We start from the raw sequence: 26,786 nt of genomic DNA on the forward strand, positions 1-26,786 counted from the left end.
CTAAATCCCCAAGCTTTTTGTTGTATTCATCTTGCCAATTTTGTGTTATCTTAATTTCCTCCCTTTTAAGCTAGACTGAAGGAAATGTGCTGAAAAAATATCTCATCCTGATAGAATGAACAAATCTGCTGGCCAGCTCGGCAGATAATTTCATTAAAGTCGTAGCCATGGGGCATTTTGCTTAGCGGTAGCTTTGAGTGCTGACAGCACGCTGCACAGTTAACTCTAAGATTGGTGGCTTTCTCCAAAGTGAATGGAGACCTGAGTTCCAAATTTTGTCAGCCACTGAAATGGTCTCCTGTAGCTTGTAAAGCTGCAGTGTCATTACCTCGGTTTGGGTGATTGTCGGTGAGATGCTCTAAAAACCCGGGTTACTACTGCCTGGGCTGAAGCTGTGGAGGCAGCACCTCTGGGTTCATTGCGCTTGGATTGAAAAAGTAACTGGTGAAACCTCCTGCCATGCTTTTGACACTGGGGGAAACAGCAAAGCAGCTGTGTAGGGTCTCCAAGTGTAGGAGTGTTGTTAACTGCAAGGGTGGAAAAAGTGAAGGGTATCTTTGACTTCCAGATTTTTAGAGAGCAAAGTTAGTATTTCAGAAATTATTTGGAACTCTGAAGATTAGACGCTTGCCTTAAGTAGAGAAATAGCTGACTTTTTGCCAAATGATTGAGCTGCAGGACGTGTGGAGGAAGTAGGCGTTTGACGGCAGAAACTTGAGCAATACCTGTGTGCTTGTTGGACCCAGATCTCTGGTTCATGTTGAGATGCTTGTATTGGAGAGAGATTAAATGGCGGTGCTAGGCAGATGGAGTTTCATCTTGCTCCAAATATTTTGGCTTAAATCTTAAAACTTCATACATAAGACTACTTCTCAATGTACCTGTCTTTTCTCGTTCGTTTATTTAGAAGCTGGCTTTTAAGGGTTTCCTCTCCTTTCTCAAGTCTCCTTAAGCAAAGTGCTGTTGTGTGGCTTTGATTTGCTATGAGGAGAAAAACTGAATTACTTCTGCTCTTAAACAGCTTGGCCCTTTTCTTCAGCGTCCCGCTCTCATGGGAAGAGCAAATCTATACACAGGGCAGATGAGTGTGCCTTCGGAGTGTCTTCCAGCTCGGAGCTTGCATGTGGTTCATTAGCTGCACCTGAGGTCATCTGTCGCGGGTGAACACTGGTACCCCGTAGGTGAGTGAAAGGGAGATGGGAAATTGTATTTGCTGCGATACCAGAGATGAGCCATCTCCTTGAGCCTTGGGGCAACCATGACTCTGGCTTCTGAGAGTGCCCTAATCACTAAGCTACAGGCTAATAAGGGAGGGGATGCTCTGCCTCTCATGTGGAAACTGGGGTACTGTGTAGGAAGGAACGTAAGATTTGTATCATCAAAGACTGAAAGCAAGAGGGAACATGATTTTGTAGCCTAGTGATGAGGGAACTCCCCTGGGAGGGGATGGGCATCAGCTTCCATCTGTGCTCCAGGGACTGTTTATGTATTTTGTGTTGAGAATTGCTGGATAAAGCACATCTAGAGCTGCAGTCTCACTAAGAAACCAGCGAGTTTCTGAGGAATAATTGGAGGGTGTGCTGGGGTGGCTAACTAACTGTATTTCACTGCCATTGCGGCTTGCTGCACTTGACTCGTGCCTTCAAACTATCATTTTTAGGACAGGGACCTTGGTTATTTATAGCTGACTGCAAGCTGCTGAGTTACTATAGCTTAGTGAATTAATACATCTCCACTGCAAGTATTAACCAACCACAGGAGTACTACTGGTCTTCTGCAAGGAAAGTACAACATGTTTGTTTGACCTCCTTCAGACAACCAACAGTGTAAAGATAACGTAGTGTGTTAGACAACTTTTACCAGAAGATGATGTAGTTACCAGGAGCTATGAGCTGATGAAGGACCGGTTTTGTTTAGATCTCATGATTAAGAACTTTCCTTTCACTTCTAACTTCCTACTTGGGTATCTAAATTGCTGAATGAGAGAGAGAGAGTAATATGAAAAACTAGTGAGGTAGGAAGCATTGTTTCCAGTAAAGCTTAAACCACAAGGAGTTTATCAGAATCTGGAAGGGGGGGAGGACGGGGGGCAGATCCTGCTATGTATTTATTAGTAAAGAAACTGAAAAGGGGAGGCACAGCTCAGAAGGCAGAACGTCTTTTAATTTTTTCGGGCATCAGTTTGTAAAAGGTGGTAAAAGGTAAGCCAGCTGATCCCTCAATGAGGTGTACAGAACTAACTGCTTGCTTGCTATCAGGAGTAGAAGCTACAAGGGCGTTGTTGCATAAAACAAGCCTAGTCCTGTAACATTTTGTTTAGATAAAAGATATAAAGAACATTCAGCAGTAACCTGCAGTTATTTAAAAGTGCTCAGTAACTTACTGAACCTTTTCTGTTCAGCTGCCTGGTCAGCCAGTTCGGTTGGTAAGGTATGCTAAGGGAAAGAATGATGCGTTACCCTGATAGCAGTAGGATATATCACAGTAAAGGAACATATCTATGGGTTTATGGGAAATGAGCTTTGTTTCTGAAATGTTGTTTTGCTGGCTGGCTTCGAGACGCACGCTCTTTGTGGAAGCGAGGGTGCAGCAGACTTTCTTGTGCAGAACCATCAGTCCCTGGTGCTGGCTGCTCGCCAGGCTGGTTGGTCCTTGCTTTTCACAGCTAGACCTCTTCTGATGGAGACTCTGATCTTTGGCAGATACTCTATAATTGGGCATGAGCTGGCAATGCCAGCTTTAGCTAGACCACCAGCAGACTGTTGGACTGGGAAGTTGTTTTGATTAGATGCATCATCTTCGTCTGTGGAGGGATGAATGTTTTACTAGCAAACAACCAGTCACCCATCGAGAAGACTATCAGCTCATGTGAAAGAGGAAAGGTCTGAGCTTTATATAACCAGAGACTTCTCAGAAACAAATGTTGCGATGGAGCTAGAGGCTAATGACAGCAATATGTCTGCTGGCATTCAGTAATGAATCGGAATATCTTTGCATCTATCCATATGCTCTCCTCATTGCATTGCTTTTCAACAGAACCAAATGCAATTGAGGAGGGGTTTTAGGAGGGCGTGTGGCACGGGAGAGATTCCAGCTTACCTCCTGTCAGGGTGAACTCGCTGCCTGTCTTCCAGACTTCCTGCAGAATGGTGACGCAGAGAGCTTGGCCTTTGTAAGGAAGTGACCTGCTTGTGTGCTGTTACCTTTCAGATCATAAAATGCCATGGCTTCGTAAAATCAAGTTGGAACGGGTAACTCAAAAACTCATTATGTAACCCCCAGTAAAGAATGGGCCATATGTAGGATTGCTGTGGTGCTTGATCTTTGTAAATTAATTTCCTTAAACAGCCACTGCAAAAACCCTGAGCTGTAACTGTATATCTGCACTTTTCAAGTGTAGCTTTAGAAGCCTAGGAAAGCATGCATGTAATGCAGAATTCATGCTATTTTCAACCAAGACTTGCATTGTTTTCTTTTTGTCTCTTTAGGTAAGTAGCTACAGCACTGCAGTAGACCCTCTGTCAGCTCTTAGAGACAGGGAATTTCTTCTAATGCTTGCAAAAGTGTGCGAATACCACCATTAGATGCATGTCTTTGGATACAGTAAGAGTGGGGTAGCGCTGAAAACCTGCCTCAGATATCATCAACTTCAAGATTAAGTGACTAGGAGGTGGCCCTACTGCACAAAGACTTTTTACGTTCGGAGTGGTTTAGGTCTTGCTTTATGCTTTTTATGACTCTTAACCAGTTGTTCTGTACCGCAGCTGATAAGTTATTGATGCTGTTCATCCTCGTTTCTCTACACCTCTGCAGTGATGTACAGCTGAAGCAGGGATGAGTAATGCTTTTTACAGAAGTGTTACTCTAACCTTTTATGCTGGATGCGTAGATTGAACATTTTAATCTCTAGATTTTCCATTGCATTGGGATGACTGTACATTCCTATCAAATGATTCATTTGATTAACATAACTTTTCTACAAACCAAAATATCTCTTCAGACCCTCAGAGCAAAAGGGATCTTAAGCACAAGCCCAGATGCATTGTTGAACACTCTGTTTGTGTTTTCCGCAGCTGAGTGCTGTGTACAAACAGACTGCAGTGTAAGGCTGTCCTTTTTCTCCCCCTACCAAGTGCACTTAGTTCCCTCACATTCCATTTCAGTGACGTTGGAAAGCTTTTTTTCTTTCTTTTTCCCCAGAGGGACTGAGCAGAACTGTTTACCCTCAGCTAGCCAGCTTCCCCTCAGACAGATGAAAGCAAGACTTCTCGAGTACAATGAGATGAACATGAGAGGGGGAAGGAGAAGGGAGTGTGACCAGAGAGACTCAGTGGAAGCTGTGATGTTGGTCCTCACCTTACGAGGTGCTGCGCTGCCGTACGTTTTGCTTTGGCAGCTCTCTGTTTGGGTTTCCATGGGCTATGCTAAGCGCACAGGCCGGTTTTGCATTTACCTGTGGGACTGTGCTTGAGACTGTGTGTAACTGCTTGTGCGAATTTGTGATCGAGTACATTTACTGCAGTTCGGTTTTGTCCCTTGATAGCTGTTCTTTGGACAGTGTTGCAGCTTGCAAAATGTGCTGCCCAGAAATGAGGCATGTTCTGTACTAGCAGGCACAACTCAGTCTTACAGCTGCCCGTGTCAGAGCCCGGGTGGCAGCTGCATGATTGTGAGAGATGATTGTATCCTGGAAGGTTTGCTGGAAGACAATTCCAGGCTGTTCCTCAAGTCTTGCTAATGGCGGGGGTGGGTTTCTTGGTTGTTGTGAAACAGCACTCGATGTACACCGTATCTTCTTAAAGAGTTGCTTGCCAGTCTTGCTTGTTAGCAGCTGTGCCTTCCTACTCATGGAGCACTATGCTAGCTCACCGTCTGGCTTGCAGTTGTTTCTACGCGCACCCCTTGTCTCTTGCCATCGTGATCTGTGCACTGCAAAGCTGTGGTCCATGGACTAGTTGTTCCTGAACAGTAAGCTGGAAAACGATTTCGGCTTGGCAGTGTTTAAATATTCTGTGCCCATTGGTAGTTTTGAACTTGCCCACCTGTGGCAGGTGTTGTGTATGCAGTGATGAGCATAGCTCGTATTCTGCTCTTCTGATGACATTTAATACCTTTATATCCCCTGGCTCCAGTCACTGCCGTGGCTGCAGCAGTTGAACACTCTTTGGCTACATCACTCCAGACAGCTCACCCTGAAGCTGTCTGTATTCACCTGTGTTAGGGTGTGAAACTGTATTATTTAAACTTCAACTACTCTTAGTGTGATTTTTAAAATTTTAAGCATTTCCAAGTTGTTAACCCTGCTGGAATGATAGATCTTTCTTTTGCAGCTCCTCAGGATACACGGGCCATTTGTGTGATACGATGGTGCAGGTAATTACTTTATAGTCAGGTTTTATAGTTTGCCCTCTGAGCCTGACGGCTGTGTCTAGGTATGAGAAGAGGAATGTGATGCATAACGAGTGGAAGCTGTAGCTTGGGAGAAACACGTTTTTGTAGAGCCTTGCTGATGGGAGTGACTTACTCCCTAGTAGGCTTGTGGTTTCTTTGGAAGGTGCTTGTACTGGCCCTAGCCCATTATAGTTATCTCCGATGTCACTGTTATTTATTCTCTAAGACTCTACCACATTCCATAACCAGGGAAAAGTTCTTGTTTTCCCTGAGGCAGCTGTTGCATTTTTGGTACGTGCTAGAATAGAAACTCATTTTCATTTTGTACCTGAATCGTAGAAAGGCAAGCTAATGGGACTGAAGCTCATTTCTGGAGACAGACAAAGTTCTCCTGCACCACACGAATCTCTGTGGCTGTGTCAGCTCTGCTCGACTCTTTCCTGTCTTCACTACCCCAACTCTCGCAAAATTGTAACTGGCAAACAGGGAAAGCCCCTTTGATCAAGGTGCGATTCTGTGTGGCTTGGCTTTCTCCTCGCTGGTTGCAGGGGGGAAGTCTGAGGCTTTCTGCCTGCTCACGGGAAATGCTGTAAGGTGCCTTTCACGCAGGACAGTGGCATGGGTGTTTTTGCTGACTGATTTGAAAGTGGTTAGCCTATGCTAATGGCTCTGGTTTACATGCTCTGAACTAGAAGCTAAGTGGATGGCTAGCTGCATACTGCCTGGCTGCACTTTGGTTCAGTAGCAGTAGGGTTGGGTGGCTTTGCTTGGGAAAAGGTTTCATGAGTTTTTCACTGCTGCTTCTGAGTCCCATTGGCCTTGGTGGAGACAGAATGATTTTTGCTGAGGCAAGTAGATGTCACTTTTCATACTCTTAGCTCTTTTTAGAGTGCAAATAACTCTTGAAGGTGATGTTTCTAAACGTTGGGCCTTTGGAAGAAAACAAAGCACGGTTGACTTGGTGATGAAGGGGAAGTTGTATTTCTGCTGAACATCACAGTTTGAAATACCCTTAAACTTTACATGCTCTTCCATCCACGAGGCAGACACTCAGGAAGAATGCCTGCGTGGAAAGAGATTTTCCTGGAAAGACGATGGCATATGCTGTGGTTACAGGAGCAGCATCCCCTCACTCCCGCTTGGCCTGAGCAGAACAAGACTCTGCATGTCTGATACAAGCGTGCACAAATGAGGCTGCTTGAGAGCAGGTTGGCTTCCTGGCCTGTGTGTTCCTGTTGCATACTCTGAAACAAGGTAAAAAGTGATATTTAGGCACGCACAGTGTTCTCCGCTTTCTTCCAGTGGCTGACATCTTCCTGCATCCTGCTGCTGGGCTGAATGGTGCTGGGGTTGAATTGAAATAAGCCCAAGGTCTATTTTAGCACTATCTTTTGATCTTAGCTGGTTAGGATTTTGATGTGTGGTTTTAAATTTCCTTGGACACGTCTAGAGGATAAGAGATTAACTAGTCCGCATGGAAATAAATTTGTTGGGATTTGTGGAGGTGGGGGGCTGGGGGAGTGGGGGTGGAGGGAGGAATAGTATCTTGCCTTGGAGGCTTCTTCACTATCCTGGATGTTTCTCAGGGTGTTCTCTTTCTTCCCAAGAAGAGGTATTGCAGCTGAAATGCAAATGCTCTGGGTTATCTGCTTTCCAGCATTGAGGCCAGCAAAGATTGTTAGTGTTACCAGTCTTGCAGTTGGTAAATAAGCTTTTTTTCATCTTCATTTAAAGAAAGGAAAAAATAATAATCGGCCTTGTGAGACAGTGCCTTTATTTTCTTGCTGGTGTAGTTTAAGTTAATAGAAATCTCATTTATCTCCTTCTGGTAATATATGTCCCTGGAGAGCAAGGTCATCACAAACGATACAAATGACTGAATAGGGGAGATGGGAAATGTGATCTGAAAGTCCTGCAGGCTCGCTCATCTTGCACCCTCCATGTGTCAAGGGAGACTGTATTTACGTCATTGTGCCTTACGTAAGGATCTATAATGTGATAGCTCCTGAGGTTGTGTGGGTCTTATGAGGCTCCTGTGTAATTGGTTCAGTATGTGCTCAGCAGAGAGCTATATAGCACTTATGTACGGCTCTGCAGCCGCATGGAAAGATTTTCTATTATGGAACCTTTATGCAGCTCTAGATTTCTTTTATTTTTCCTTTAATATCACCATTTTCTCTGGCGTTACAGCTGTTTCAGGCATCTTGGACTTTTAATGCGTACTAGGTTAAAAATGCTAAAGAGGGGAAGAACACAGTTAACTTGTGAATTAGCTACCTAAGGCCAAGCAGTCCATATTTGGGTAAAATGTTGATGTCAAGTGTGAATAAGCAAGATACTGTGTTTGGATCGCTACACTTTTTCCACGCTTTCTTGTATGGCTGCCGTAAATATCTTGCCCAAGACTGGTAAATTGCTTGTTAAATCAACTTCCTACCTTTTTTGATCATGCACGTCAGAAACAGTGATGCATTTTGGAAATGCCTTGACCAGTGTTCGTATCACCAAATAAGCAGAATTACAAACCCAAGAGACTCGATGCAGAAGAACATTGCTTAGCTATACAATATGGCCTTGTAAATAAAACCAGATCTGACTCTAATTGTGTGAAGTCAAAAGTTTCTTAAAACTAGACCTGGTATCTGCTCCGTTTTTTTTGTGATTGAGTTAAAGCTTTCCAAGTTGGTTAGAGCGGTGGAAAAAGAGAATTTCAGAAATTCTTTTCGGAAGGAGATGCCTCACAATGATGCCGATTGCTGCTCAGACCAGGTAGCGCTGGCAGTCCGTGCTTAATTACTTGCAGGCCTTACGGCATACGCTGTGTTTAGGTTACCTGAGCAACTGAGTGGTGCTTAGTCTTAAGTAAGCAGGGTACTGTGCATGCTTTGCTGCAAATGCAGTTGTTTGGTGATTGTGTCCTAATGTTAGCCAGTGAGCAACAACTGAGCTTGCGACTGTTCAGCGGGCACTGCTGTTCTTGACATTTATGTAGTGGTCTTGTGATATTCCAGGTTTAGAAGGCAAGCAGCTTGTTTTACTGGACGTGTCATTCAATATCCATACAGTACGAGCTCCTCACTAAAATCCCCTCTGACTGTACAGTGCAAAGGGGACGAGTACCTCAAAGCGTTAGAGCTCAAGGGCTAGGTAGCCTGTAAAAAACCTGCCAGTACGCTGGCATTGTTTCTAGTAAGGATGGAGTGGGTTTGCTCCAGAATGGGGATCTTTTCCTCAGGTCGGGACTCTGGTAGTCCTTATGATAAGAAAGAATCACTTCAGAGTTGCATCTGTACTCTTAATTTTGTTGTGCTTTATGGATGTGCAGGACTAGGAGAAAACTGCTTTCTAAGTGACATAGTGATGGATAAAGAACTTGGGTAGAACTGGCCTATGTGGGCAAAGTTTTCTCCCCTGGAAGGTAGCTGACTGAGCTGTAGCCGCGTAGGCGTGCCCAAATCTTCTATAACATTCCCAGCTCTGGGAGGTGTTTGTCCTGCAGTTTACATTGCTCACACCAAAGTTTTTGGGTGTGATGCTGAGAATTTGTCCTTTCTAGATCTCTCAGTATGTGTGCAAAGTAAAAGATAATTGCTCCTTGCTGTTGGAGTACTATTACCCAATCCCATCACTGTCCCAGAATCCATGTAGCTGACCTCCAGTCTCAATCGATAGCATCGTACATGCAGAAGAGAATTCGTATGCCTAAAAGCCCCTCCGGTGCACTCAGCATCAACAGTTGCTGCACTTCTAAAATGGATCAACGCGAGCTAATCTCTAATCTGCTTTCTGTGTTGGTTCTTTATTAGGCAAAGTCCGGTCCAAAACGTAGGAGTAGCTGTGCTGCCTTAGACCAAGGCTTTGCTTCCCTTGGTGTGCTGTGCTTTTTGAAATTCCCCGAAAGACAGACTTTACGTACCTGAGGTCATCTGCCTTCCTGGCTGTGGCCGGGCCTTCGGTACCTCTGTTACACTGCAGCACTAGAAGTCACCACAGAAAGGTTAGACATCTTTCCTGGGAGCTGGCATATATGAGGGATACAGAGACTCTGCTGCTTCACAGATTAAATGTGAAAGCTGTTTATTTGCTTTCCCTTGCCCTCAGAATAATGCCCACGTGGGCACGATGCATAAAACGTGACACTGAATTCCTGAAACTGCTCTTTTTGCAGGTTGGTGAGGGAGAGATGTTCTTTTTCTCTTGGATTCCAGGGTGACATGGGCTGTGCAAGTGCATTGTGAGAGGGACAAACAGGGCGTGCTCCGTGCGGTGGTCTTTGCTTGCACAAGGCAGCCGGACAGACCGAGACCTTTATTTGAACAAGGTAGGGGTGATGGTGATCTGTTCCTGTTCCATATATAGTACCTTTCTGTACCGCCATTTTCAGTTAAGAGTTCTTTAAAAAAAAAAAAAAAAAAGCCTTGTGAGGAAAATCAGATCCTGACTTGGCAGCCTATCTGTCTAATCTTTGGTAAATGCAGATGTGCATCTTGGAACAATTTACTCCTGGTTGTGTTTAGGGCTACCAGAGTGACTGTTTATTCCCACATATGGAGCATGGTTTCAGAAGGTAATTTAAACAAATGGAGTGCCACTTCCAATTTTTCAGGCTTCTAGTTTAGGAGCCAAAAGTGTTCTCTTGGCTCCAGCTTGCCCACCCTGGCTGTATTGGTTCCCACATGGTCTGCCAAGTTTGTGGAGAACTATCTGTGGTCCCGTTCCCCTTCTGAGGAGGCAAAAATCCCTTGGCCGAGAGTGGCTTGAGCTTTGTTTGGCCATGGAGCAAGGGCAGGGGCGTGCAGGCATTGCGCCTCTGGGCAGCCCGAGGGAGCCAGCCTGTGAGTAGATAGGGACAGCTCTGTCTGGGGGGGGGGGGGGGAGGGAGGGTGCTGAGCTAACCTGCTTTGTCCGTGTTTCTGAAGTCACAGAGATTGTGAGAGCTTCTAGCTGTGCCTTCTGCTTTTGTCATGGCTTGTTGAGTTTGTTCTGAAATAGTAGTTCAGCTGTGTAAGGGTGTTAACAAATGCCATTACGTACTAGGATGTGTTCTGCAGGGGGAAGCTTGGTGCTTCTCCTTAGCACTGGACGTTGTCAAACAGGGTATTATTTCCTGGTGGTGCACTTCAGGAAGGGTAGTTTGTAACAGAAAATGTTCGCTAACAGAGAATGCTTGTTATTGACGTGGTGTATGGCCAGCAAGAATTTGTAGGAGATACACAGGCCTCTGTGTTTTGTGGCTGTTTGAACTGGAGAGTTACCTTAATATACAGTTCTTGTGAAAGTAAATATTGTGAGTCTACTGCAAGAAAAAAATCAAAATGTGTTGTCAGCTTCCTGGTGCAATTACTCCTGAACTGTTTGTTGTAAGAAATAGGAAATACTGTGAAATGGAAAACCGCTGTATTTGGAGATTGCCACACGTATGTGTGTGTGGAAGGGGGCAATACTTAACAGAGAAACTGGTGCGCTGAGTTGCCTCCCCAAAGAGGCACTGTACTTTCCTAGACAATTGCAATGATCTCATCTTTTCTTCTGTATTGCTGTTCTGCTCAATGATTCCTCGAGTTGTAAGTTCCTCCTGTCTGACCACTGTGCTTTATACATAAGGAGAAGTGCAAATACTGAAAAGTCAGACACGCGAAGTTGTGTATTGCAGACTTGTATTAAGACCCCCGAACAAATCTGTAGATTGACTTTGTTTGGGTTTTGTTTTCTTGCAGTTTCTGCACATATAAAAGAGGCTTTGTCCTCTGTCGGGCCCCGAATTTCACATGTACAAGGAGAGGCATTGAGTGAATTCCAGGCTGCGGCTTTGCTTCCACGTGCCCCTGCTGCATTTACCTGTATTTAGTGCATGTCTCTGACTCAGTGTTTACTCTTCAGTGTTTAAACATTCCCTAGAAATTAAATCTTTTAAGAACATTATTCTTTACACCAAGTGCTTGTAGAAGCCCAGTTGTGCAATGCCTACACTCATGTATTGGCTGCTGTCTTCCTCCCTCAGAACAGAATTTATGGTGGCAAAGCAAAGCAGCAGCCACAATTAGAATTTTGGTACTACAGTGCTGAAGTCTGCTTTCAAAATAGCAGTGTCTCTGTGCTCCAGAAATACTCCATTGTCCCTTGCTTTAAGTTTTAGAGCTGGGGTGCAGCGATGGTTATTTGGCACGCACGTGAGGACTGCATTGGTGCTGAGGGCAGAAACCTCAAGACTCTCCGGATACCTGAGTCCTTGGTTGCTGCCAGTCTCCTGCTTTGCCAGCCAAAGCTGCTAGCTTGTTGGAATAGAGTAATGTCTTTAATTTGCATAGATGGAGCAGCAGTGATAAGACTGTGACACCCATTGCTGCTTGTGACTTTTGGCCCTTTGCCACGAACTGTCACCGGGCTTAATGGCTGTGTGTGATATTTGGAAAGCAGTGGGTTGCTTGGGTGTTTAGCATGAAGCTCTGGAACTGTCCTGTCCTTATCTGAATCAACTCCTCTGAGGAGCTGTGTTGTGCTTCAGCTTGCACAGAAAGGTGAATCATGAACACGAGATCTGACTTCCCGGTTGCTGTGACGGTTTGGTCCTCTCTTACAAGAGTACAGGTGGTGATGTTGCCTCTGGTTGCCAGTAAAGCTGGAAATAAAATCTCCACTCTGTCCCTTATGATACCCCTTGATCAGGGCTCTTTCCTCTTTGCAGACGAAGGCTTACCTCCTTTGCTTCCTGAGCTGTTGGGAGGACGACTCAGCTTATCCACCTTCAGAAAGGGAAAACGTGCATCTTAAGGGCTCTCGCTGGCTGCTTGAGCGGTGTGAGGAGGTATTGCGTGTTGTAGGACTGTGAGGTCCTTGAGGACAGGAGATTTGCAGAAGTGCCCTTTGTCTCCAAGGCTCTTTCCTCTGCGATGAAGTAGTAATCAACATCCGGCACAGGTGGAAGCACGCCAACCCACATGGGAGCCAGTTTGCATGGGTGGCTTCGGCAGTCTTTTCTCATTGCACAGCAGTTGTCCGTCTGGGTGCCCTTTTGCTCAGACCACGCCGTACCATGCTTCCCTGAGAGACCGTTGCTGCATCGTGTTTTGGCTTTGAAGTACGCTTTCAACTCCCGAGTATGTTATTTGTGGGTTTAAGTCATTTCTACTGATAAGAGAAATCAGGTACTATTGTTGGAAGTGGCTTGTAGGCTTGTCGAGTGTTGTAATTCAGTTCTACACTGAAGTGAAAGGTGATTCTGTAAAAAGTTGGTCTGTGCAGTTACTGCTGTGGAAGGAGCTTCTGTCTTTGTTATGAAACAAATTTAAATTTTAAGCTAATCTTTCTGGTTTTGAGGGGAGAAGCAAGCTTCCTAAAGTTACGAGAGGCAGGTACTGTGTTCTGACATCACTGGCAACCCTTCGTGGAAATAACTGCAAGGGTGTTTTTGTCCTCAGCGAGCTGTGAGCTTCTCACTTGCTAAGAGCAAGGAAATTTCTGACTTGACTTAGGTATTCCCCCCTCACCCTTTGGTGGAAATACCACTGCAGAACATGGGTTTATTTTAAGCCAAGCTTTATGATGGAACATAAGTTGCCAACCTTGCGTCTTCCTTTGTACTTTTATAAACTCTGCTGAAAGCAGAAGGGTAGAGGCAGCCAGTGGTTTTCCCACCTTACAGGGTGTTTGGGGAAGATCAATAGGTTGGAAACGTCAAACAAGTTGAGCTTCAACTTTGCCATTCCTGTTGTGCCCAGAGAGGCTCTCCTTTTCAGCAGTGTCCTCGCAAAAGTCCCTTGCAGGGCAGGGTGACCGATGGTAACAGTGGAGTGAGATCCCAGCTAGGCGGTTCCCTGGGTGTGCTGGTTTATGGACATCTGTACCACCACGCTGCCCGTTCCCTTTCTGGCAGAGATGCTGCTGTGACCGGATTGAGGTTTTAAGGTCGCTAGTTTTAATGTCTCTAGTAAATGTCTTTCTGAGTCAGTGCAAATAACGGGAAATAGATGGGGTGGGGGCACGGGGGAGGCAGCTTTCCTGAAATTTGTGGTGCTAACGCTGGCACAATGTGGTTTGCTACTACTGCAAAGCACGTGCAAGACTAGCGCGAGGAAGGGGCTACCCAGTGCTTGGATTTTTTTTTATCTTGGTTGTTGAGGGTTAATGTGTTGAAGGCTACATTCCTTACAGTTTCACTTTTGGCTTCTCTTCCTAAAAATTTCCACTTCATTTCATAACAGTTTTGGAGTGAGGGGTGGTGATACTCTGGAACCTTTGCTGAGTCTGAAAATGTTCTTTTGTGTAATCAGGGGGATGGAAGCAGCCACGGTTGTTTTCAGGCCCAGGGGAGCGTGGAAAAGATCTTCCTGACAGTAACATTAACCCGCCCTAGATCGGCTAACTGAGGGATTTTTAATTAACTGAAGGAGTGGAGATAGTAGGTAGAGGCAATGTTTTTGAGAAGAAAATTGCTTTCTTCTGTATTCTTCTAACTGCAAGGAAAATTCTGTCATTTTAGGGCTACAAATTTGTGTTGCATTGGTTTGATCATTTCTATTCTCTTTTGAACCAAATGCAGACTAAAGTTACTGGGTTTTGCAGGCACGTAGTAAACATATTATTGACGGAGACCTCTCTGAGAGGTGAACTACAGCCTTTCAAGAACTGTTCTGAGCAGGCAGTAGTTGAACTGTGTGCTAAGTGAATCCGCAGCAGAGATGCTGTGGTTGTCTACCCCTCGCTGCTGGCTCTGGGCCCGATTCACAGACCCACTTTGCATGAGAGAACGTTTGCTGTTGCTTGGGTCTCCCCTCTGGAGGTGTGCAGATCTGGCGCTGCCCTGACATTTGAAACCAGCGTTCATTAGTTGATACTGTGTGTATTGGTGCCTTACGTGCGCACAAATACTGGACTCTTTTGAGCATAATGACTACATTGGCTTTATACTGAAAGCACTTCAGGCCTATCTATTACAATTCTGCCTCACGAGCTGATAACCTGATCTGGAGTGTCTTTGTCAGGCTATGCTGCGACATGAGAAATTTTTCTGAGATTCAAGCTTTAATTGGCTCAGATGCTTCATCAGTTCTTAAAGTTCAGCCTGTAGGTGTTTGGGGATGGTTTTGGAGGGGGGTGAAGAGGATGAGTCGTCTGGAGAAAAAATGAGATCTAACGTCTGGCATAGAAGGTAAGAAATGCTTAGCCTTCATGGTGCTTTTTATCTTCAAATTGCTGTACCTTTCCCAGAGGTGGGCATCTTCTCTTGGGTGGTCTATGCTAGTTCGGTTGTGGCACTGGCACTCCACCACTGCCTGCATTTTTCACAAAGAAAATGACTGCTCCCAGAAGGAACGTTTATACGGGCAGAAGTTGCCCAAATTAAAGCAGATGTTGAATGGGTTGGCTGCCGCTGAGAATACATTAATCCTGACGGCTAGTACAGTCTTGCAAAGCAGTGGATATTCATCATAAATGCACACGTACACTGCCCTCAGCATTTAAAACACCGTCATGCTGAGGAGCCTGGGAGCCTACATCTCCAGATGTACCAAGTGGATGGTGTGTTTCATGCTAAGCCGTAAGAAAGTGCCATTTACAAGACATCTTGTGACGGGGATGCTGCTTATTTGTTCCCATAGAAACTGCCATCTAATCATGGCAAACTGTATAAAGGCTGTTGCTGGAAACGCAGTGTCTAAAAATTTCTGAATACATCATCTAGATCTGGCATTTTGCTTCATCCTTCACTTTCCAGTCGAAATCTTGGTCTCTTCCCGCTCGATATACTCCAGATCCTGTAGCATTAATGCATTTGGCACCTTTAAAAATAATGGCAGAAATAAAGGGTTTACTATCACCTTCTAGTTTTGATCTTGGAGGTACTGGGTGAGGGAGCAGTGTTTACTTACATACAGAAACTGAATGGGGAACAAGCTCGTGCCCTGGAAGAGTCTCTCACCCTACCCATACCCCTGTAGAGTAATGAAGAGCACGTGCAGTGTCAGCACGCTCTGCAGCTGGGCAGTCTGTCTGTCTCCATGCAGCCAGGCTGCAGGGCCGCTGTGCTCTCCAGTGTGCCTCCAGTCGCAGCTGTATTGAAGGTGCAGTCCCTGCAAACAGCATACTGTGGGTGCACACAGGAACATTTTCTGCATCTGAAATCTTTAACTTCGATGGGTTGTATGCAAAACCTTGACATGCTGATAGCTAACGGCTGCCTTAGGACTTTGCCTATCAGATGAGATTTTTTTCATAGCTCTGATTTCATTGTCTTTCTGGTCATTTCGCAGCCTTTACAAATGGTGACATGTGGATATTTGTAGTTGTGGAAGAAGTTGACAATTGCTAGGTGCCAGTTCCTCAGTGCAGAGCGTTCGGCGTTCTTGCTGGCGTCATGGGAGCAGAGCTAGCTGCAGACCCTTTGAGAAGTGCTCGTGATTCACTGGGGGGTACCCTGGCACAAGACTTCAGTGTTTGGCAGTCACTGAGTTGTAGCAACATTACAGCGTAACTCCCTTATCTGCAAGTGTGTGCTGTAGCATTGGCTATTGCTTTTGATTTATTTTGAATATCCAAGTAGATTCACTTCGGTATAGAAAAGACCTAATGCTTACAGGCTTAGGAAAATATCTGTGCAAGTTTGCATTTCAGAGCCCAGAATACCATATTCCCAAACGGACTTGATGGCATATGAAGTGGAATAGTGATTCATTCCGTTTTATCTGTCGCTTTCGATTTTCTCTGATACTGTGATCCCAATGTGATATTTAATGTTCTTATAGCCTTCTTCTTTAACCAGGAGCTATTATGCTTCTGAATATAACTGCACATAATGTAATTCCATATTAAAAATATTGTGAATGCTGGCGTTGCTGCAGAACCTGGCCTCCTCCCTGGAATGTGGGCATAATTCGGTGTAATAGCTCAGCACGGAGCCACCGCCGCTTAGGCTGTGGCGAGGCAAAGGGAACGGGCCGCTGAGGTTGAGTGAAAGGGATTGTTATATGGGATGACAGATTCCTCTGGAGGTTGTTGCTGTTTGCAGAAGGGAAGCCAAAACATCAGTGCTTAATATCTTCCAGAAGTCCTCTGCTTTAACCCTTAAGGAGCCTCAAGAAATAAATTGGAAGCCAGTGCAAAGGCTCCCTGTGGCTCTGCTGCACATCCTGGTGCAGTTATTTTTCCTGATTGCAACTTATGGCAATAGGATTTCTTGCGTTGTATGGAAGACTGGTGAGCCAAACCAGAGATGTTCTTGCTGCGTGCATGTTGCTCTTGTTAAAAAATAGCCATCTACTCTTGACTTGTTGAGAGAGAGACCTGTTGCAGTGCACCAGTGCGCTGCTCAGTACGTGTTTGACATGAGCGAGGTTAAGGTTTTCCCTCTTCTCATTGGAGACCTGTCAATCTGAGTAGTGATCTTTGCATTATAAGTATTGCTTAACAATATTCAAACCCCAAAGTACAGTATGTTTCTTGACACCACTTCATGCACACCGTCTACTAACTTTTCTTGCTTCTGAGCTTTTGTTTTTTAATAATCCAATCCACTTGCATTCAAACCTGAGTCTAATTTTAAGCTGCGTACCTGGAATGTACTGCTTTTCCTTGTCCCTTGCGTTTTTAGGTCATGACTGAATGAGAGCAAAATATCAGTCCAGGGGAACTTTCAATAACACTTTTAAAACCTGCTTGTTCTAATATCCTAGCAGTTTTGTGAAGACTTCCTATTGATATTTGAGACAGGTCTTTCCCTAAAAACCTGGAAGGTAGACTGTGAGTCTCATTCCTCATCTGCCCTCAAACGAGTTCTCTGTGTTGCAGCAAGTACAGCTTAGTTTCACAGCAGGCGGACCCGTGGCTGCTGCCGTACAGCATTCTTGGTGCGTAGCCTGCTGTGACAGATTTCTTCCTGCATGCGACTACATTTCCAAAACTCTGCTGCTAAGCAACTCGGTCCAAGAGTCTAGTGTTGCTCTAACACAGTGCCAGTGAGTAACAGTCTCGTATGATTTCCTCTAGCTCTGCTGGCTGCAGGCAAGAGCATTAGCAATGTAAGAAGTGGTCTCGTTGGAGTATAGGTAATCTTGCAAGCAGGTCTTGACTCTGGCCCCTGAAATGAGCTGGATATATTGGTTGGTGTGCTTGCTGCTTCAACTGTCGCTTGGTTCTGGGCGAAGCAACAGTAAATCAGTTGCAGCTTAAGAGTTTGCACCTGTGCTCCTGCAAGGTGCTCTTACTTTGCTGTGGTACATGGTAATGAAGCTTTGGTGATTGGACACTGATGGGCTTTTTAGTTTTAGCAACACAGGCCCTTTCACAGGCCCTCTAAATCTTAAACTGGCAATCTCAAGAGAGGTTAGGAGTCGTGTGTCTGAATGGTGGTCAGTTACGATGTACAACTAACAACTCCTGTCCCAATACTGACAAATGGGTATTAAAGGCGTTCGTAAGCTGAATCTTGTTTTTATTGAATGCTTAGCCTGCAGTGCAACCTTGAAGCTGACCCGCTGGGCTGGGGGCTGTGCTCCATCCTCATCTGCCAGCTGGAGGTGGCTGTGAGAGGGGTGGGAGTGGAGGGGACGGAGGGAAGGGAAGGAGTAACCATGGAAGGCGTTCACATGTGGAAGTGCCCAAAAGAAACAGTTGATGGTGTTAGCCGTAGATGATCCAATGCACTTCTCCATATGGATTTTATTTGCTTATTCCTTCACTGGGCTTTTCAGAGAGGCTGTGAGGTACACAACTCCGTGTTTGAAAAAAGACCGTACCGGCATTGAGTGGAAGTGTAGAAGTTATGTCTTCAACCTAGTGCCAGTCAGTATCATTCTGGGTGTAATTCCTGCAAGTCAGGGAGAGCCCAGCACTTAATAACAGCAAGCTTTTCTCAGAAGTGGTCTAATTTTCCTGATACTGTTACAGCCTACTGCATTATGTTGGATATCACTGCGGGTGTCTGACACGTATCAGACTGATACTGTAAATGAATTCACTGTAGTCTCCTCCCCTCTCCTGTCTTTGCAAACAAAAGAACTATGGTAAACCCAGAGCATAAATGCCCTCTGAGGTTAACTGACATGTCTTTGGTCTCACCTGGTTACAGTCAGGCATTTTGTAGTGGTCTGGGGGACTGTGCTGTCTGCTGAGCTGTAATGCAGCACCGGGATTTCTTTTAGTTGTTAGAAGCTGTGAAATATGGGGGAGGGGAAACCTAATGTACATTTGAACTTGCTAAAAACTTTACATTAAATACAAATGACAACATTGAACACTTTGGCAGAGTCACGCATGCATTTTCTGGAAGAAACCTGGAACAACTGCAGCAGTGTTGGGTGATGGCAGTGTCCTTTCTGATTAAGTTCCCCTCGGTGACCATGTGCTGGGGCATGGGATTGAACTCTGCTTGGGAAAGGCGTTTCGACTTTCTTCTCAGCAGTGGCTTTGCCTCCTCTTCTTGCTGGTTCTGTCTCCCAGGCAGCCCAGCCTCCCGTGGGATCCTGCCCCATGGCATCCTGCTGCCTCTCCGCCTCCTTTCCCAATCTCCCCCTTGGACGCTCAGCTCTTGCCATCTCTGCCGAGGTGTGGAGCGGAGGACATACAAGCTTCTTTGTGCTTCCCCTCCTACATGCAGCGCGATCTGTGCCGCTCTGCGTGTGTGGGAAATATGGCTGATAAAGGTAAGAACGTTGTCATCTCCTTTTCCTGGACTTTTCCTCCGTTCCCCTTGATTTAAAATGAGGTCGGTGCCACGTCCTGATGGCCAGCGTTGCATAGACATGACCCGACCTTGCCGATTCTGTGCTTTTGGACAAAAGTTCAGCTGCTTAACTACTTCATGGGTGGAGAGCGATTAAGAAACCAGTTTGAACGCAGTGTCCTGAGGTGGAGGGTAACCTGTATTGAAAGGGGACCAAGGTGCACAAGTGTCCTCCCGGATTTTGATTCACCTCTTGGCTTTGCTTGTGTGCAGGTTGCTGGGAGGCCAAGCTGTAGCATAAGCAAGAGCCCGGTCAGGCCTAAGCAGAAATGCTGCGTTCCCATCTGCTGGCCAGAGTGACTGGATCTGAGCCTCTTCTACAGAATAGTCAAGCTTACGTGACTGGGATCTGCTTTTTCACATCGCATTTGACTAGTTAACTGGTTTACATCAATTTAAATGTACCTCCATAAAGTTCTGCACTAGTTTAACTAAGCTCATTCAAAAACCGGTTTTAATTAGCAAGTGCAGTCTTTGTGTAGTAAGTGCCAAGATTGCTTTTAATTTGCATAGAACCCAAGGAGGTAGCGCTGCAGACTGTCAGCAGATCGTACGGCTGAACCACAGCACTGTTCATTGCTGAATTTTCATTCCTTTCACTCCAGCAAACCCACACAGTACTTGCATTGCCTTGGCAGATCCCCCTGTAATTACTGTAGGGCCACTGCGAATGCTACAAGCAAAAGCTGCTTTCCCATTAAATGTCTGTATGATGTGTTTTACACCCGCAACTCAGGTAAGATGTGACCAGATAGTGGCCTAATTTGCAACTTGAGTTTTGTGAACCGATTACAGCCTGCACTGGTTTGGGAGATCTCAATCTCTGCTGTAGAAAGACTCTCGTTAGATCAAAGATCCTGAGGTGAAAACAAGATGTAAAGAAGTCAAGGAAGAGCTGTGCTGGGGGGTCCAACACCGGTGGGGAGAGGGGTCTTTACTTGGCTTTTACCTGAGCTGCTTTTCCTTAGGCTTAGGCTAACTATTAATACCAGTTCTTAGACATTCTGCATTTATAGTCAAGGTATGAAGGAGTTCAATTAAATCACATAACCAGGCATTCAGTTCTTTGTGCCTGCTATCTGTGGATGGGCATGTGGACCTATTTAAGCGTAGTAGTGCAGGCCATCACTGTAGGCTGCCATTTGTGGGTGTGGTTTGCTTTTTTCCCTTGACTAGGATAAATAAATAATTTTCCATACCACCTCTAATTCATGGTTCTGACTCCTGTGAAGTTCTTAGACTTGCATCTGTTAAGCATTATAGTAATTTTATAAGGCTTCTGAACTAAAAACAAATTACTCGCACAGATGTCAGCTGAAGTTGTGGAACGGGAGAGTTTTTCTGCTCTTGTAACAGTGCTAAATGAAAAGATGGATAGGTCAGTTGTAATATAAACACAGTACAATGGGAACCTGACGGAATTTAGGAGAGACAGGAATTGTGTGCATATACCATACTTCTGTTTGAATTGGTTAGGTGTGGCTACCTGTAATCTGGTTTCCTAAGGCTTGCTCTGCCTTTGGCTCAATCCAGTGTAGTCTCTTGCTGTAGCTGAGGAAGAAAAGGCAGTAGTGGCCAGGACCAGGAGATTCAACATCTGACCAGAAGTTAGAAAAGATTCTGGAAATCTTGCCTTTAAGGAGGATAAAGGCTGGAGGTAGATGTGGTGTAGCTTAAGGGATTCCTGTGCCTAAGCTGAGGAAGGCTGACCTCCTTGCTCACAGTTTGGTCTTCCGAAGTTCTGATCAGCCTGAAGACCAGGTAACTAACTGAGCTGCCATCAGATTTTGTAGTAGTAATACTGTACAACCTAGACGTGCTCTTTGCAACAAACCAGCAGCAGATGACTGGGGCAGTTCTGTGCGAAGTACTGCAGCCTGCCCCTCTGCACTGCCTCTTCTCAAGTCTTATGTTTGCAGTCTGAGGTGACGCTTCATGGTGTGTCCCTGCTGCAAGCCAAAGAACTTGGGCTTGCAGCACCTCCGACTTGCAGAAGGAGCTTCTTCATGCACTGAAACAGTTTGTGTATCTAATTGGCATCTCCGGTTACGATTCCCTTGCCTTTCCCTGCAATCTTAATGCCCTTAATGCTGTTCAGCAAGCCTGTGATGTAGTTCGTGTTAGCATGTTCGGCAGCTGGTGAAGGTAACTTAGAATCTCTCTGTTGTTTCCTGCTGTTACCCCAGGTGATGAAATAATTAGGAGAAGCTCTACAGAACCACACTGTTGCTGACCTGTGATGCAAGGTAACTGTGACAAGTGGAGGAGAATACAGTTCCTGGAAGCCAGTTTTAGCAATGCGATCAAGCTTGCTCGTTGCTTGCAGAACGTTATTGCTGTGGCTGAATATGCAAGAGTATACCTGTCATCCCTTGCACCTTTCAGGATAGGAAAGGAAAGAATTTGCATTTGGGATTAAGTCACCATTTGACACTTAAGTTCATGCTGTGAAGTGGTGTGTTTTGGGCGGGGGGCATTCAGCTCTTGTATGTGTTTGATAGTTTCTTTTTGAAAAGAGAAGCTGCAGCTGCTAGCGTAGTGTTAACACAAGACTGGAAAATGAGGAATTGGTATTTTGGTAGTCAGCACAGGTAAAGGCTGGGCTCCTAGGGGATGCTGTAGATGAGTTTCCCCTGGCTGCAACGGTTCCAACCACATTTGTAGGTTGTTGTGCATGCGCTGAAATGATGAGATTTTCTTAACTGGGTTTAGCTGGTATGCTGAGCTGTAGATGTGAATGTGGGGTTTGTGCTTCTGTCATTGAAATCCCGGTTCTGTTCCCCTGGGGCCAAGGAAAGGTTATAGCAGAGTACAGCGTTCACACAAGCAGGGTATTAACATTGCAACAGGCCAAGAGGATTTGGACGTATTGACTTTTCTCAAAACGCCATCAGTATTTTCTTCACCTTGTGCAAGACACAAGTCACTGCATTGATTCTGAAGAGGGATGTGGACAAGGTGATAACTTCCTTCCTGAGCAAATGCAACTTTTCTGTACGCATCTTGGTCCACAGTTTCCTGCTTTCAGTTGCTGCCAATATTTGTGTTTGTGCCGCCCCCAAAAGCCACTGATTTTGCTGCAGAATGGCCTCATTTTATCTGCTATGTCACTTTAGTTAGGTGGTTTCTGCTAGTTAGTTAATTCTGAGGAGGAGATGCCTCTGTTTTGCCCATGAGCTTGTCAAGAGAAGTCTCACTGGTTCAGCAACAAGCTATTGTCTGGGTATCTAGAATGTCAGTTAGAGTGCATCTTTTTTTGTCAAGTGTTTTCTTATGACTATAAACTGTACAAATTGCCTATTTGCATCTAGGGGGATCACTTTTAGTGACCCTAAACACACAAGCAGACTTGTGATGACAGCTTGCCTGAAAAACATCTGCCTCTGCCATCCAACTGTCCATACGGAAACGCGGCGTTGCTGTAGAGTGACATCTATCAAACTGAGCTCCCGAAAAGGGACATGACCGGCAGTAGCCTGGAGTTCAAGTTTTGTTTTTATCACAGCTGTGTGTCCATATGCCAGTTAAGTGCCTCCACATGTAGCTAATATGCATATCATCTTCTGTATGTACTTGCTCGCTTATCTGGTCTGCAGAGCTCTTCTGACTATACAGCTCTAATGCGGGGAAAAAGGCAGTGGCGGAGCCTGATCTACAGCATGGGATACATGATGACAGTGGAGTGTGTAGTGTGGTGCAGGTCAGCTGGAGAGAGTAAACAGCCGAGCTTCAGCCCCGTGGTAGGTGCATTGCAGCCACTCAGTGCTCACCATTCCGCTTGCAGCAAAGAGAAGGTATGGAGGATGCTGTATTTAACATCTAAATATGACCGTACCCTAGAGGTTTCCTTGTGCTGTCAGTGCTGGGACGGGACGGCCATGCTTTGCAGTTTGCATCTGCTGCCAATGTCAGGTTTTTCACTTTTGAGGGTTTGTTTTGTTTTGTTTTTTCTTTTTTTCCCTCTGTCTTAATTCTGGTCTCTGCTACTGGAGTTCTGAAGGTCCTGTGCAGCTTCAGTATCTGCTTACAGGAGTGATTTCTACCCCTCCAGCAGCTGCTTAATCCGAACAGGCCATGTTCCCAAGCTTCCCAAGCGTTTCTGGCAGGCAGGAGCAGCTGGAAGAAGTTCTTCTCTGTCCATCCCTCTGACAGCTCATCTTGTCAGCCTAGTAAGACTGTAGCTCTAGCCAATGGAAAGGAGAGGGCTTCTTAGCTGACATAACTTGCTAACATAGAGGGAACCCAGGTGCCTGCCTTTGCATTTAGATTGGCCTTCTCCAGGTTTATTCATTCATTAGTCTAAAGACCTGCACTGGTGGCAGCTTTTCATTCATTTGTATTCTGCCATGTGCCCTCACAGAGAGAACAACACGGGAACCAAGTTGCATGGACAGGTTCATCTACAGCAGAATACACGCAGTGAATGTTTATTGAGGGTTTTCCAGGAGGAATTTGGAGCAGGAGGACTCCTTGGAACAATTCTAGGAAATGTGGTTCTCCTAAATAAACATGTTGATTTTTTTTCAATGCAGTCAATTTGTCGGTGCCATCTGTTGGCTCTTGTTACATTGAGGAGATCAATTGCTGACTTATGGAAACACTTACTGGCATAATTATACTTTTATAACGATTACTGATTAGACTGATCACATGGTCACATTCCGAAAGAAGTGGGGTTTTTCCTGATTTTTAACGTAGGCTGCTATAGAAACAACTGATCTGAAATGGAAAAGGTGGTTTCTTTATTGAATGATCATCCATGCAGGAAACTTTAATTATAGTTTAATTATAGTTATAATTAGATCTAAGCAAATGTGTGGCATGAAGTAATAGGTGTTAGCCCAGTACAGGGTCTTTGGCTTTTTCCTTTGTTCACTGTGCAGAAGAAAAAGGAAACATTCGCTGTTTCATGGCTTCTTTCCACTCAAAACAGATGTTTTGCTCCTACCTTTTTTCCCCCTCTCATATACTTTCCAAGAAGTTGTAACAGTTAAGAGCATGGTGGCTGTCCTCTCCCTGCCCCTGTGCCACCCCCGTCCTCCTCCTGCCCATCCACCTGGACACCCAGCAATTTATTTCCCTTCTTGTTGGCAGGGCAGTATTGATTCAAGGAAGTCTGTATGAATATTAGCCACGCTTAGCTGATAAACAGGATGTCTATATAATTTTAATTCCTGCAATTAGGTATTCTCTCCTACACCGAGACTTCTGCCTCGTTTAGGAGACTCTCACCCTTGGCATTGTCTTCTAGTTCTGGTGGCCACCAGATTTTAAAATCTGGTCTCTCAATGCAAAATAGGAACGTATAATTTTGGGGTGCAGTGAAAGCAACTTGCTGTTTTGGCCTGAAATATAGTTTCTGGCCCTCTTGACTTCCCATTTGATGCAGGGGGACATGTTGATATTGGGGATAACTGCTTGTGCCCTTTTGGCCTTCCAGAGTTTCAGTTCCTCTCCTTTAGTTCCCTAACCACCCCTTTTGCTTTCATGCTGTCGTGGTTTAGCCCCAGCCAGCAACTAAGCACCACGTGGCCGCCCACTCACTCCTCCCCGGCAGTGGGCTGGGGAGGAGAATCGAAAACAAGTAAAACTCGTGGGTTGAGGTAAGAACAGTTTAATAATTGAAATAAAATGAAAATAATAATAGTAATGAAAAGGAAGATAACAAAAAGAGAGTGAAATATAATCCAAGAAGGACAAGTGATGCACGATGCAGTTGCTCACCACTCGCCGACTGATGCCCAGTTAGTTCCTGAGCGGCGATCCTTCCCCTAGGCCAACTCCCCCCAGTTTATATACGGGACATGACATCCCATGGTATGGAATATCCCTTTGGCCAGTTTGGGTCAGGTGTCCTGGCTGTGTCCCCTCCCAACTTCTTGTGCCCCTCCAGCCTTCTTGCTGGCTGGGCATGAAAGGCTGAAAAATCCTTGACTTAGTCTAAACACTACTTAGCAACAACTGAAACCATCAGTGTGTTATCAACATCCTTCTCATACTAAATCCAAAACACAACATTATACCAGCTACTAGGAAGAAAATGAACTCTATCCCAGCCAAAACGAGGATGCATGCTAATCTGTGGTTGAAATTTCCACTACTTCTCACAAGGCTTTTGCCTGGCATGCACACATACTCAGCACGGCTTTAGAATAAAAAAAAAAAATACAGAGCAATGTTCAGCTGAAGTGCACCAGAAGAAAAATCTGGAAATACAATGGATGAGCCTTCTGGCCCTGAAGAGCAAGACCTCCGCAGCATCCTGCAGGCATCAGTTCGAACACCTTACCTTCTCTCTACCAACTGTTGTTTTTAGCAACTTACCATTTTTTCCAAATAACGATTTCTTCCTCAAATTACTGGTGTAAGTTTTACTTGGATTCAAGAAAGAAAAAATGAAATGTTTAGAAATGGAGGGAACACTTTGTTAATTGGTAGCAGCATGTATGCTCCAGAGTTGGCATGTATCCTACTGCCTGTAAGCTTCATTAACTTTTGATAAAAGAACAGTTAATTTTTCAGACTCCTTTTTTATGGGTATTTCATTGTTTAAGAAATTAGATCATGGTTTTCTTCCACTTCTGCTTGTAGGCAAATTTGTGCTTTATTTAATGACGTTTAGTCTTGCTTGCTCCTCTCTATTTTATGTGGTATTTGCAAGCATGAGGGAATGCACTTGATTTTGGGTTTGGGATTTTAGTGTTTCATGAGACTACCTGAAACTGATTCTTTTTGCATAAGTAATACTACAGAGTGCTAGTTCTAGTGGTGCCATAAATGTTAGTGTTCCCTTCAATTGGAGCGGGAAGCCTATTTGCCTGTACTTTCTTGATGCTTTCTCCTGGGGTGAGATGGTTTTGTGATGGCAGCAGCAAGTTACTGCTAGCAGGAAGAACTGCAACCAAAAACTGCAACCTTGTGTGCATAACCTGCATTGAGAGCTTGGAGGATGGAGCAAAACCCAGGAGGAGAAGGAGAAGGAGGAGGAGGGTGTGCAGTTGCAGGGGCTCTTTCCTGGTCAGGAGCCTTAGGCAGGGCAGACTTTCCCAGCGGAAGGAAAGCATGCACTTAGCAGAGCAGAATCCATTGTGGTTGTTTCCCTGCGACCAAGTTTTAGATGAAGTCAGTCTGGCTGATGTGACCAGAGGACTTCAGCCAGTCTTTTTTCTGTTGAAATCCTGAATCATCTTTCAAGGGAAGGGAGAATATTAGCCAGCTGGGAAATGCAGGAATGGAGAAACCAACTCGGTCTGTTCTGGAAAGCCTTGAAACCACTCCTTCCTTCTGGAAAAAAAGCAATCCTCTGAAACAAACCAAAGAGGAAGCCTCTGAAACAAACCAAGTAAAGTACCTCTGCAAAGCCCCAGGTGAAATGCAAGCCCCTCACCCCTCAAATTCTCTGTGCTTTCCCTGCTGTGGTGAGTACAGAGGGGTTTTCCTACTTCCACCCTCGCATGTTCATGAGGAAGCTCTGAATTTCCCAAAACCGGAGCACAAGGTGGTTTCCCCAGGCTTTTTCAGGAGGTTTTACCTTTTATGTTACATCAGTTGCTGGAGGCATTTGAATGGAATGAAAAGATTTTGAAGAAACCTCCTCATAACTTTTGAGGATGGGTTTAGGTTTGTTCAAGAGCCACCCATTTGGCCAAACTCACAGTAAGATCTTCACAAGAAGACA

The 26,786-nt window shown here is 45.1% G+C and overlaps 1 protein-coding gene across 3 annotated transcripts in view; it reads left to right on the forward strand.

The window, feature by feature from the left end:
• SIK3 (SIK family kinase 3) overlaps positions 1 to 26,786 on the forward strand; it is a 92,199-nt gene that overhangs the window by 19,908 nt on the left and 45,505 nt on the right. The window contains exon 1 of one of the 3 annotated variants that reach the window (XM_052786689.1): positions 9,694 to 9,712. The exons of the other annotated variants lie outside the window; for them this stretch is intronic. The gene's annotated coding sequence lies outside the window, so the exon portion shown is untranslated. Of the gene's footprint in view, positions 1 to 9,693; positions 9,713 to 26,786 lie in introns of those variants that run through there. 3 annotated transcript variants of the gene reach the window in all.

Source organism: Harpia harpyja, chromosome 4, assembly GCF_026419915.1.
Source record: "Harpia harpyja isolate bHarHar1 chromosome 4, bHarHar1 primary haplotype, whole genome shotgun sequence".
Classification (NCBI taxonomy): Eukaryota; Metazoa; Chordata; class Aves; order Accipitriformes; family Accipitridae; genus Harpia; species Harpia harpyja.